The sequence below is a fragment of the Oncorhynchus masou genome, chromosome 15, assembly GCF_036934945.1.
Source record: "Oncorhynchus masou masou isolate Uvic2021 chromosome 15, UVic_Omas_1.1, whole genome shotgun sequence".
In the NCBI taxonomy this organism is placed as follows: Eukaryota; Metazoa; Chordata; class Actinopteri; order Salmoniformes; family Salmonidae; genus Oncorhynchus; species Oncorhynchus masou.
This window is the reverse complement of record NC_088226.1, coordinates 7,368,658-7,380,402: the sequence shown is the minus strand read 5'-3', so window position 1 is coordinate 7,380,402 and position 11,745 is coordinate 7,368,658. Positions and strand designations below refer to the sequence as shown.

The window sequence follows — 11,745 nt, the reverse complement described above, 5'->3', positions numbered from 1 at the left end:
TAAACCTGGGAGGTGTATATCCTTTCAGACTCAAATATAAAACACTGGATTTATACACTCATTGACCGACGACAAACTTTATACCAAATGCACTGCACGTTAACCACACAGCATGAGAGTGGGTAGTGCAGGGGCTGCAGACAAGAGCCATAAAGAGAGGACATTTATGTGGCGGAGTGGCAGAAGGGAGGTCAGAGCAAGAGTGAAGTGTGGAGGGGTCAAAAAGAATGGGGAGACAGCAATGTTTGGAGAGGAGACAGGAGAGAGCAATGCTAATTTATACCCAGCTAATTGGAAACAGCACAGCTCTCCACCTGAACCACATTCAGGGGCCCTATGGCCAGCCCAGCACTGGGCCCGGTTGGGCAACGTGGGAGGGTGATGAGGAGGTTAGGGTCAGTGTCAATGGCGGCTTTGTTATTGGGGAGGATTGCTCCCTCGCCCTACAGATGAGACAGGGGTGAGTGTGTGTTGGAAATGTTCAGGGGGTCACGTTGTTGTGACAGTCCCAGACACTAGGCTGTAGAGGGACCACCCTGCCTCAAATAAGGAAAAGTCGACACAATCTGTTACTTCTTCAATCTGACACGATCTAAAAATATACACGACGCAGTGAGCACACCGACCAACCGACTTCAGCAGTCTAAAATTACTAGGCAAATAAATATGACAGCCTCCATAGATAATTACTGTTGTACAGAGGCCATGTTGAACCATGTTGAGTCATGGCAATAGACGTGAATACACAGGTGAATATTTCAAACTATGGCTGTGAGTTACTGAGCTTAGTGTCTGTAATATTTCAATGAATGATGAAGTGTTCAGATGTTGGCTGCAACTCTAGTCTGGCGGTGTGATGGAAATGAAGTAATCTTGGAATGTAGATTGAAAAAACATTGACATTTCTTGATGTGCTTCATATCTGAACGGCGGTTCTACATGATCTGTTTACAGGACTCTGTCTGTGTCTAATGTAGGCCTTTGGCCCCATTTAGGCCCATTTTCCTAATAGTGCTGTATGTGCTATTGATAAAGCAAACCATACAGTCACTGCTAAGTGATGGGCTGTCAGCATCCACACAATGACAGGCTTCACTTAATACACTGGGTATATAAGAGCAAAGAATAGATAAATAGATATGTGCAGAAAAGCCAAATTCCTCCAAAACAAAAACAAGACCGGAGTTGAAAGACAACGCTGAAGTCAGACATATGGGGAGCATATTGGTCGCAGATTTCTGATCACACAAATACTACTTTTCCTTTTCCTTCTGGAGGGAACATAATACAACAAAGATTGAAATGTGGTGGAGGCTGTTTTGATTCCCTTTAAAGGCGTGTCGGTTGTCTGCCTCGCTTGAGGGTATTTGGGGGAAAAGGTTTTTCTTCTTTTCTTTTTTTTCAGTTCACGTGATTGACAACTTGAGTCTGCACACATGGATGAGTGTGAGTCTCTTGTGAGTTATTGTGCGACACACACAGTTCTACTGTAGTGGTCTGTAGACAGACATTTGTCCATTGAATCTGCGATGTGTGCTTTTTTCTATCTAGCAGCTATTCCTAGCAGCACCCAGCACCGAAGCACATCAAATAGCCCCGATCTGTCTGTTTCTCACACGGTTTGTCTCTCATACTCTGATTTCTCTCTCAAGCCCACGCCTTTAAACAAACCATGCACAAACTGAAACGCATTTGTGTAAGAATATGCTATGTGAGGGACTAAACATTTTCTTTAGATCATGTTTTGATTATATTTTCATATTTTAATTTCAGTCTTGCAAACGCTTTATCTCAGACTGACACATTGATTTAAATGTGACCAAAATGAACGGGCCAAAGCATATGGATATCAGGGTCAAATTCTATTTGACAAAATCCGGAAGGACAGATTACTACCATATAGATTATTGACTATCAACAATAATGTCTTAAGAATGTTGCCTTAAAGTGATGCTACAGAGGTTTGTATAATTTCAGCCAGTAGATTTGAAAGTAGAGGTCACGAGCCAAAGCGGGTCCCCAAAAATTGTGCAAAATTGGTGTACAACCAGGACTCTAAAGTCAGCCATTTTGGTCGCAGATGCTCCTCAAAATCCGTTCATCATTTGAGAAAATCTAAATGCATATTCCCATTTGATTGAGATAAAATGGCTGGCATGCAGTTGCAGCTTGGACGTTTCATCTGTAAAATGTGAAGAATTATCATTCACTATAGACAGTGATGGGCTAATATGGTTATTATAAACAGCTATAATGTTGATACAAATCTCTGTCATTGAAAGTCATTTGTGGAATATTTGGTTTCTACATTGTGTAAAAGCACTAGGCCCAATATAGGCTATATCTCAATTGATGTCAAAATATTTTCTGGTGTTCCTTAATTTTGTGTTTTGCTACTATCTTTTAGAAGTTAGGAGCACCAGTGCTACCAATAAAAACTGTACATTTTGTGTACAACTTCATCCACTTCGTATGATATGTTCCCAGTAAGCACTTGTTTTGGTGCAGTCCCGACCGACTTTGATTTCAACGTCCAGGGTCGTTGATTTTTGATCCAGTCCAGACCTGCCTTTATTTGGCCAAAACATAGACATCTATGTTTCACAAGTTTGGACAGCATAGCACAATACAATACATTAGAGCACAGCAGAGTACCTACAGTACATTACAGTACACAGTACATTAAATAAAAGTATAGTATTGTACAGTAGAGTACAGCAGAGTACAATAGAGTAGAGCACACTAGAGTACAGTAAAGTGTGGTGTACTGTGTTGTACCCTACTGTACTTTACTCTAATGTAGGCTACTCTACTGAACTGTACTGTACTGCACTGAATTAAACTATACATTACTGTAATGTACTCTACTGAACTAAACTGTACTGTTTGGGACCGTACTGTACTCTACTCTACTGAACTAAACTGTACTGTTTGGGACCGTACTGTACTCTACTCTACTGAACTAAACTGTACTGTTTGGGACCGTACTGTACTCTACTCTACTGAACTAAACTGTACTGTTTGGGACCGTACTGTACTCTACTCTATTGAACTAAACTGTACTGTTTGGGACCGTACTGAACTATTGAACTAAACTGTACTGTTTGGGACCGTACTGTACTCTACTCTATTGAACTAAACTGTACTGTTTGGGACCGTACTGTACTCTACTCTACTGAACTAAACTGTACTGTTTGGGACCGTACTGTACTGTACTCTACTGAACTAAACTGTACTGTTTGGGACCGTACTGTACTCTACTCTCTACTCTTCTCTGCTGTATTAACTGTGCCATGCTGTACTGTACTGTTCAACTTGTGAAATATAGCCTAGACGTCTATGATTTGTTCAGATTTGGATCTGGTCAGCACCAACCAAATGTGTACTTGTTTGGGGGTGGAGCTCATTAGAATAATACCAAGCATTCTTTGCAACTGTTTGTTTTTGCATTTCAATTTTGGTCATTCAGCAGACGCTATTATCCTGAGCGAGGTACAGTCAGTGCATTGAACTAAACAATAAGTGGTCTGTTGGTTAATTCTGAAGGTTGGACTGTCAGTTGGAAAGATTCTGATAAAGCTAACATACTGTAAGTGTATGTGTGGTAAATTGGAGCAATACTAATTATTCTGTTGCGTTCTTCAGCTGGCTCCTCTTCCTATATAAAATAATTATTATTGTGATATAATGCTTACTTCGTCTGGAAAAGACGTCTAACATCATTTTGCTTACAGGGTTGTGCCCTGCAAATAAATAAATGCAATTTGTATCATGTGTTAGGAATTCCAATTCGTACAATATGTTACAAATTTGTAAGTGCTTAAGATCCCCTTCTATCTCTTTAAAGAGAAGACTATTCTAATTGCTATCAGAAACTGTACGTTATTGTGTTTTAACTGTACGTCATATCAGCTTTTCACTCTCAGCTTGACTCCCTTGCCCTCTCTGGGGAGGCTGTGACCGAAGTGCAGCAATTGAAGCTCCATGGGATTAAAACCTGTTTTCCCCAAGAACTGTCTCTGCCATCTTTTATTGTTTCCCTCACTTCTGTAGGATGCATGCTATCAAAGGAACCACAGACCAAATCAGAGGCCGTCGGCACTCAGGGGACATTTCAAACTCAGATTAAAGCCCCCTCCCCACTTCACGAGGATCAGGGGCCACAGTAGCACCCTCCGCTCCGGGACCCCTGGTTTCAACTGTGTGGGAGCCGGACCGAGTCACACACCAAACGGCAACCAGCCGCAACCACAACCGTCGCTATCCGCTGCACAGTTACTGGAAAAGCCTGCCTCGCCCGGGCCCCGTCCTCGTTAGCTAGCTCAAGGTTGAGTGTGAGTATGTTTTGTGTTTGGCCCCTTTGAAATGATAATACAAGATAGGGCCTTTGAACAGGAGTTATTATGTGTTTTGGAGAAAGGTCTGTATTTCTGGGATGGAATTTGGATGTTTCGCAGAGTGCTCGGAGATGCCTTAGTTTAGTCATAGCTGACAGTAAATGTCTCATAAGGCTCTGCTGTTTAGGGACGGTTTGGCGCATTATTCCTGTGAAGAGGTGTGATGGGTCAGCCACTAGTTTATCTGGTGCAGTGGAGGCCTATGTGTGGTTGTGGCAACGCAACCTTCAGAATTTCTCCAAAATAATGGTCCCCCGTTTCTAAACAGTCAAATATGAATAACCCTGTCGAACCAAGTACGACATGTCAAACCATAGCTCATGGTTTACTAGATGCTAACAGGCTCTCACATTGCCTCTGGTGGATCCAAGTACTTGCCATGTTAATACATCAACTTGCCACCAAGTAACTTCAGCATTGTAAAAAGGCCTGGACAGAGTGTAATCTACTGAGTCTTGGGCTGGGTTGTGGATCTGTGCAAACAGCAGAGCCACAGAGCACCAAGTTGATTCTGTGTCAATGTGGCGTGGCACCATTCGTCCTACTTGTCTGTCTTCTCCTCTCGTCTCTGTAGATCTCAGTTAAGCTCCCTCAACTTTCGGGTGAAATGGTATCATCATGAGCCACATGACTTGCATGTGGACCAGAGTGACATTTGACGTATGTGGTAAGAACGAGTGCATCGCCCTCTGTGTCTTATTCATGTGGTTGAGGCAGGATTATGACTTGATCCAATGAGTTGAACTGGAGAAGTGAGGCTGGGGTCAAATCTGTCTTGAATTAAACCAGTGTTGTAGCAGAAATAATTCCATCACCTCCCCCAAGCCCAGTAATACAATTGGAGGAAAGTGTGTGCTTGTGTTGGCCTGCCGGAGCCCCTGATCAAGCCACAGGTCGGTGTCCATTACAGAGAGCAGGGTCTCTGCTGATGGTTCAAACACAGCCCACGGCTCCAGCTTCAAAAGGCTCTGCTCACCGCACCCACTTATAGCCAACGGCGCATGTCAGTTAGTGTGGTCCACACTATTCATCAGTTATGGCCAGCTCTGGGGCCATCCAGCACCCACAGCCCATAGTGAGTCGTCATTAGTCCGGAGTCAGGCCCCTCCCCTCCGGTAAATTCTCAAGCACTGGCTTTTGTAGGAGGTGTGGTGTAAAACCACAAACCCTTAAGAACTGTCACACCAACAACAACCCAGCCCTCCCAGCCCTTTATCCCACGTTCTAAAACGTTCACCGCAACACAGATAACTCTTTTTAAAACTCTTTCCAAAGCTGTTGGGAAATTTGGCCTGGACGTGTGTCTTTTTAAGATGGCTCAGTTTTGCCTCCTGCTCCTCCTTCTTATGTAATTGCCTCTTGTCCATCCACACCCCTCTTCCCTCCTGTGGTACCGCTCTCACACACATAAAACATCTCATAGTAGGACCAAATACTGTACACTCCTCCTGACAGAGATGCAGACCATCTCTCTCTCTCTTTCTCTATATTCAAGGGGCTTTATTGGCAGGGGCTTTATTGGGAAACATGTTTACATTGCCGAAGCAAGTGAAATATAGATAATAAACTAAAGTGATAATAAACAAAACCTCTCCGCCTCTTCTGTCTCCATCTCCATCTCTCTCCACATCTGGCTCAGGTCCAAGGCAGGCCAGCAATGTGTGAGGGGATGAAAGGTGACTCTCGTACTGGCTGGCTGCACCAGTCCACTTCCACCCAGTCATGGTTCTCCCATCCTAAACATCAGCCCAGCTGTTGGTGCGTGCATGTGTGTGTGTCCTACTGGATCGTGCTAGCTCCCCCTAACCTCGGCAGATGTGCGTGATTGTAGGCCTACAGTCATGTTGGCTATGGTCTCTTCTTTGTCCTGACACTTACATTGATTTGCGTGAAAGCATGCACTAATTGTACTCCTCTAAGGAAATTAGTGCTGTCCTTGCTTTCAATTGTGAATTATAATACATGTTGTTAGTAACTACAGAATATGTATTGCATGCTTTACCAATCATAGCAATGTCAAATGGTCTGGATAACTGAATTAAACGGATTAATTTGGAAGTTCTATGTTGACTGTTCCATGTGATTATTGACAGAGGTAGGCTTACCCCTTCTAAGGTAAAACATGTCAAAAGCCATAATTGTAAATCATGTGTTTGGCATGACATATCACCTCATGAAGCAATAAACTGACACTACCATTCAACGTCAACTACTTTAATATTGCCAGCCAGCTATAAACATCTTCAAACCCTTTAATGCGCTGTTACAATGGACACATCTTCCTTGCATTATTATTTGCTAACTTGGCCGAAGCTTCCATCTTGGCTTTATGAGTTGTCCCACCAACCCACACATGGACAGGGCAAATGTTAGCTCCTCACAGTGCTCCGTAAACAATTGCAGACACACACACGCTCACGCTACAGGGAGGAACGTGAAAACGGCACTAATAGGAAAAAGATGAGTGGACTTAGAGCCTGTGCCGTGGAGAACACTTGGTGAGGAGAGCAGGCAGGCAGGCAGGCCGCTGGACCTAACTTTTTAGGCCTTGCTCTGTTGGAAGGGGAACAGCATGGGCTGTGATATAATTATTACAGTATGCCTCGCTATATGCAAAGCAAAAAAATATATGACGCAAAGTAACTATCAACCTTGAATTTCCAAGTTGGCATATCACTTGCTACCCACCCTGTAGGCTAGCCACCATCAAAAAGCCTTTCTAATATCACCACATTATTAGCCCATATTTTTAATAAAAATTTCTGTCTACCTTTCTCAAAACGTATTTTTATAAATTCTGGTTGGCACGTGTAGTATTTGTTATTTCCTCTGTGATTACCTCCAGGGATAAAACAGTCTATTTTTATATGGTCCAGATTCATTCAGCCAATGTCTTTGTAGCCTGCTGTATTTTTATTCAGATGTTCTTCTCAACAAACCACAAAGAGACCATACAGTATTTGATGTGTATTAGAGGGTTTGCTGTGGTTGTAATCAGTCCTGTCCGGTTGATATTTTGAGCAGTTTACGGTGAGTGCTGTGTGAGCTAGCAAAGGGAGAGGCCTTGTCTGCGGTGGAGGAAAAAGTGTGTCATCCTGTTTATTTTCCTTTGGTTTGCGCGATGATAACAAAACAATATTGCGGTGTCCACGACTCACAGCGAGCTGCCCCCACTTCAATGAGGGACCACAAGGTCTTTAGAACAACATTCTTGCTCTGAGGGAAAGTTTCAGAAGTTACAGCCGTTGTGTTAATGATGGGTCACTAGTGATTCCATGAGCTGTTTGTTCAGATTTTTGGCTTTGGTTATGCATAAAGGCACAAATCAACTCTGCATCCTTTGCTGTCCTGATGGGGCTTCAGCGTCTGAGGACCAACCCTGTGCCACAACTGTCTACACAGACGAGATACAGCCTCCCTCTGATTTAGGCCTAACGGCATGGTTGCCTCTACTCACATTGTCTGCGTATGGAAATCCATCTCCCTACTTTTAACCCCTCTCTCATCCCTTCTTATTCTTTCTTCTTATCTCCCTCTATCATTACTCACTGTCCTCTCACAGATGCATATCCAATAAGAGAACAATATTTGGACAGGTGTTCCTTTTTATATGCATTATCTTTAAGGGGTCTACTGGATGGGTGCACCACGTCATTTCATTGCAGTTTCATAAGGAATGAACTGGCATCATACCCTGGTTCACTGTAGACCGCCATACTGTAGTCCGCACTGTACTGTATGCGTAATTCTTAACAATAAAAAACTGTTTAGCACCAATTTTCCTTTACTTTTAAACGTTCTTTTTTCCCCGTTTCAGACAACTGTGGAGGCCACATCTGGAAGACAGATGTAATCCCTGAGCATGTTCTCTCTCTCTTTCTCTCGCTTGTGCACACATTCACGCTCTCCTCTTTCTCGCTCTCTCCCCACTCTCTCTTTCCTTTCCTCCCTCTCTTTTCGGGAAACATGAGAGCTGGACTAATTCTCTCTCCCTCCCTCCCCCGGCGGACCACCCACATTCGGAAACGCCTAGCTGTTCCACAGGCAGGGTCTCTGTCAGCTTCCAGAGAGAGGGAGAGAAACTTAAAGAGAGAGATGTAAAGATGGGTTTGACTGATGGTTTTAACAGAGTATCAATTACATCAATGTCAAACCCGTAACCTACCGTTTTGCATAAAGAAAAAAGAGGAAGCTTTGAGAGCAGTGCTTCAGTGTTTTCCAAAGTCAGAGGCACTTTCACTTAGGACTCCACACCACTATTATTAACGCCCTCTATACGCTCCAGCAATTGTCCTCAGCTAACACACACTGCTGCAGATGGTCCGTCTATAACGGAGGCCTCCGTTATCTATCATGCATCATGTGAAAGTCTTATTTTCGAGATGTAGCCTATACTCAACTCCTAAACATAGTGCTTGAACATTTTGACCAATAAATGGCTAAATTCAGTCTGAGGGAAATGTGTAATTGTATGCTTTAAAAGTATCAACTGTGTGACATACAGGACACAACAAACTGCCTTAGAGATGATTGTATTTTTATTTCCTTAAGTTAACAGTAAGGTATTCATTTTCAGTTGAGCTCAAATATTTAATGTATAACGTCAATGTTTTGGTCAACGTCGCCACCAAGTGGATCATGTATGTAACTTCCCCTTTATTTGTAGTCTTCAGTAGACCCTACCATACCTTCTATAATAACTGGTTTTGAAAATATGACCAGTCAAAATAGGCATGCCAGCAGTGAAACAACAAATATTACAACAAGTATTGTGAGGACTGTACGTTGGTCAAATACAAGCCAATTGTGTTAATGCTCAATAAAATAAGTGCAGTGAAATGATAAAGGGAAACTAAAATTGTTCTACTTTATATTCACCATTTCCAGCACCACCCCAACATCAACATATGTGAAAATGGTGTGTTCCTATGTTTTGTAGTAAAACATAAAGAGGAAGATGATTATGACTAATTGTGAGTAGGCATTATTCAAAATAGCAAATGGTTGATGTCATCATTGGGAAACACTTATTTTTCTCAATATGTTTTACTACAAAACATAGAAATGCATCATTTTCACATATGTTGAGGTGGTGCTGGAGATGATGAATATGAAGTTGAAGAATTGTGAAATGTCCCTTTAAGGTTAATAACTGGAGATGTGGATCCCAATACCATTATTTCTTTTTCTCTGTCTTTAGTGTCTTCCTTCTCCCCACTTCAGTGGCTACTGAGCCCACAGTGGCCCCCAGCATCCGCCCAACGGGCCCACCTACAAACAGGCCAATAAAAGCCCCCAGCAGAGACTCTATCCTCAGCATCTTGGGCAGCCTCCTCAGCCACCCTGTCAACCCCTGCCACAAGGACGAGAGAAATGATGGAGATGAAGAGGCAGGAGAAAGAGAGGTAATACCCTCGGTGTCTATGTTCAGGTTGTGCACACTCCTCTCTGCCTCCTCCCTAACTCTTGCCATCTCTTCATCATCTAGCTCTTGCTCTGGAGGTGAGGCTGAGGAGGGCACCTCTTCATCTCGCTCCTCTCCCCCTCTTCGCTGCCACACTATCTCTGCCTGCTTCTCTCTCACCCTGGCCTCAGCCTCCTGGTAGAGGGGGCAGCTGTAGAACTCCACCCCGCTCTCTTTTACAGTCTGTTCAACCTTCTCCAGCAGCTCTTCCACACTCTTCCTCTCATCCTTCTCTCCTCTACTCCTCCTCTCCAGAGAGTGATAGCGGTCTCCACACATCACCACCAGCTCCAGTAGGTCTTTGCGTCTGGTGGCGATGTACTCGTCCAGCTGTTGTCCCAGAACCATCTGGTCTGTGTGGGTGAAGAGGACCAGGGTGTGTCCACTGACTGCAGTGGGGCCAAAAACCTTCTCCAGGGCCTCCAGGGCCCGCAGCTCGATGTCAGCCGGCCGGTCCACAGGGACACACAGCAGGAAGGCATGAGGCCCCGGGGCCGACAGGGCCACACAAGAGGAGACATGGTGCCTCACCTCCTCCGGGGGGCGCTCTGAGCAGAACCAGTCTTGGGCGACTACCACCGATACCTGCAGGTAAAAACAGTGTGTAATGTTAGATCCTCTGGTTGTCATTTAAGTCATTTAATCAGTGTGTAGGCTACTGTCCTTGTAAAGAATCAACAAAGTATCTTACCCATCTCCCTGCTATGGTTCCTCTGTGCTTCTCACATTCCTGAGTGACAGCTGGCTCACTGGCAGTCTGGGTAAGGAAAGCTGGCGGCCCAGTATGGCGTTTCCAGCTGCACTCTGTCCTGCTCTTGTCCGGCCAAGCAGAACCAGCCTCAGCTCTGCATTGGGACAAGACTGGATGTCAGAAGGTGAATTCACCAATTTGTAAGTCGCTCTGGATAAGAGCGTCTGCTAAATGACTTAAATGTAAATGTAAGACAAAAGGGAGGATTCAGTCTCCTCACACATCACAAGCTTCGGTCATCTGATCTCTGCTTTCATTTTCCGTTTACATTAGTACTATTCAATAAGAAAATACTTTGTTATCTCTGAAAGTTCTGCCAAAATATCTATTGTAACAATGAAGACATTGTACATATTTTTCCTGCACACAAAAAATAACTCAAAATCACAAAACATCTCATAGAATATACCAGTGTTTCCCACACTCGGTCCTGCCCCCAACCCTGGGTGCACGTTTTGTTGTTTTTGTCCTAACACTACACAGCTGACTCAAATAACCAACTCATCAAGCTTTTATTATTTGAATCGTCTGTATAGTGTTAGTGAAAACCCCAAAACGTGCCCCAGGACCGAGTGTGGGAAACCCTGGGCTATGAAATGTAGAATACGATAAACACGTTTAATCGAATTTCAAAATACAGACATCAGCTCAATCGTAGTGCGGAGATAGCCTCCCTCACATTCTAAAAACTGACAGGCCGTGAAGTGCGTTTGTAGCGAGTTTACAGTGCACAAGCGAGTATGAAGCAGTCATAAACGAACGCGAAGTCAACACTTCCTGAAACCTGCGTGAATAATTGGCAGGCTACACGTACCTGTTTGTGGGGGACCTGATGCCATCTCTTGCTTGTGGGATATTGCCAGATATTCTTGCCGTATTTAGTATGCACTTAAGTCAACTTCCTCGTTCCTACGTCTTGACTCACTAGAAGAGGGATCGGTCTGTGCCGTGTGCTTCGCAGTCTTCAGGGCGTAGCCGTAGTCATTGCTGTTCAAGAACAGCCTGTTTCAGCATGCTACGTTTTTGTAGGGTATTTTGACGCAGTAACAAAAAAAAGTAATGTAGGCTGACTTCTTCAAATACAAATTATGCAACATCATTATAACCAATATGTTCATGGCATACTTGCTTAA

The 11,745-nt window shown here is 43.7% G+C and overlaps 1 pseudogene; it reads right to left on the bottom strand.

The window, feature by feature from the left end:
• Nucleotides 1-8,917: 8,917 nt before the first annotated feature.
• Nucleotides 8,918-11,451, bottom strand: LOC135555230 (GTPase IMAP family member 7-like; annotated as a pseudogene).
• Nucleotides 11,452-11,745: the final 294 nt, after the last annotated feature.